The following is a 2,122-nucleotide window of genomic DNA, read 5'->3' on the forward strand; positions in this document are numbered from 1 at the left end:
AGTTTTCACACCTCCTGTCTTTAGCTGTAGATTGTTGATCCATTTTTCTCCTCTTTATGCGGTAAGTTTTTTTAAATTAACTCCCTTGTGACCAACTACCTTCAAAACACGAAAATAATGTTTATCTTTCTCTCTATTAAAACGGTTGGAACAACCGTACAGGACTCAGACTTTTTGCATTTTGATGCTGGATCAACAGAAATAAATGGGCTGCACTTACTTCCTGCCCTCCATCTGCATTGGATGACATCAGAGTTACGTCATCTGAAACCCAGCAATTTGTCCATCTAGTGGTGGCAGTAATGCACTAGAAACAGTCTGCCAACCGCCATTAAATCAAAAGAATAAGAGAGGAAAAGGAACTGATGCATAAACAGCCTTCACTCACGTCAAATAAGAGCCTGTATATAAAAGTCTAACTACTTGAAGAATATCTAAAACTTTAACACCAAGTCTACAAAAAGCCAATTAAAAGAGCTCTTCAGAATTCACACAGAAAAAACTAAGTTAAGGGAAGATAAAGATGCACTAAATATTTTCAAAATTAGCACGACTGCTAAAAAGAAACTTATCAAGGCGTCAAGTTTTTAGTCTCTACAAAACACCTTAGCTTCTGCCCAAACTTGACAAGGCTTGCTCCCATCAAAGAAATCCAGGACCAACTCTTCTCAGTGTCATCTTTTTATTTTATTTCTCTTTTCTTTTCTTTTCTTTAAATCACTGTTCTTTCCAATACATGACACCTGAGCAGGTTGAAAACCTACAAACACACAAAGTACAAATTACTTTTTAAGCCATCAAAAGAAAATAAACAAAATGAACTACTTCATAAATCCATTTTGTAAAGCCAGCAAGGTCCTCTGAATACAGATTTAAAGTTCAGTTCCTACCAGTGGTGTTTCTGCAGGAGCTTGAAGATGAGGTCTTTGTTTGTAGAGATTATCTCAAACACAGGTGTGCTGAGTTGCTTTATAGGTCCCTGAAGGCCTGAGTGGGAGAGACGGGTGTGCTTGATTTTCTGTGAGCCATGTGCCAGCTGGGTGGAGATGGTATTGCACTCATACAAATACACCATTTGCTGTTTAACTTGACACAAGGCAATAAGCGTATTAGTGGAAGTGTACTCACCACTGTTGTTAAGGATGTAGAATCAGCTCCTGCCTATCTGTGTCGGTGTGGGAAGCGCAGAGAAGACAGCGTTACATGGAATGGACTCGGACAAAATGAAGAGAACTTTGAGAAACTGGAAAGTTTGGGTCCCTGGGAAGTAAACACAGAGAAATGAGGGAAGTTTAAATTTTTGCACAATAATAATCCACTGTTTTGTCCTGGTTTGCTACTGGAATCTGTTGTGTAATAACGTAGTAGTGACTCCAGTGGTTTTAGACGTTTACCTGCTTATTCACGTGATTAGTAAATAATCCGATTTTTCTTCATTAAACATATCAAAGTTTCAAACAGCTTTTAGTCTGTAAAGCATGTTCCTTGATTTGTTTTGAGTTTAAGAAAAATTAAAGGTTAACAGGAAATGCAGAAACGATAATAATTTTGTAAAACTTTTGTTTTCTACTGGATTCTGTTCAAAGCAGTAATAGAGCAGTTCAGACCACAAAAAGTCCAGACAAACCAAATCAGCCAGTAAATGTGCTCTACTAGGTCAGTGCTGTGCATTCACTGAACCTTTAATAATTACAGTATTTTTAACAAACAGTTGCAGGTTGATGGAGCTGGAGCTCCTGACCTGAAGCACCACAAGCATCGTGTTGCTGTTTCGTGATGGACTGACCACATAATTGCTTAAATAAGCAGAGACACAGACATGAGCTCCTAATAATGTGCTTGTTGTGTTTGCTGATGCTCCTCCTCCATGCGTGTGCACCGTCAGCCACGTCCATCAGCCCCCACCTGACACATTCCTACAACCGAGGTTTTAAAAGGCCTCCTTTATATTTTTGCTGCTGCTGCTGTCAGATTTCTGCCATGTTGACAGCACTGGAGGGGAAGAGCAGTTTTAGACCGAGGAGTGTTGACAGCCTTGGTGTAAGCCTAACTGCTCCCGCCGCTGTTGGTGGGCTTACAGGTGGGAGGTAAAGGCTGCTTTTAGGAGCTCGGGCCTATTTCG

The 2,122-nt window shown here is 40.1% G+C and overlaps 1 long non-coding RNA gene across 1 annotated transcript; it reads right to left on the minus strand.

Annotated features, from left to right (window-relative positions):
* Positions 1 to 665: 665 nt before the first annotated feature.
* Positions 666 to 1,100, minus strand: LOC116720490 (uncharacterized). The gene is made up of 2 exons (XR_004339397.1): positions 891 to 1,100; positions 666 to 760 (listed from the first exon to the last, which is right to left on the minus strand). It is a non-coding gene; the product is annotated as an uncharacterized LOC116720490 (long non-coding RNA).
* Positions 1,101 to 2,122: the final 1,022 nt, after the last annotated feature.

Source organism: Xiphophorus hellerii, chromosome 5 (assembly GCF_003331165.1).
Source record: "Xiphophorus hellerii strain 12219 chromosome 5, Xiphophorus_hellerii-4.1, whole genome shotgun sequence".
Lineage (NCBI taxonomy): Eukaryota > Metazoa > Chordata > Actinopteri > Cyprinodontiformes > Poeciliidae > Xiphophorus > Xiphophorus hellerii.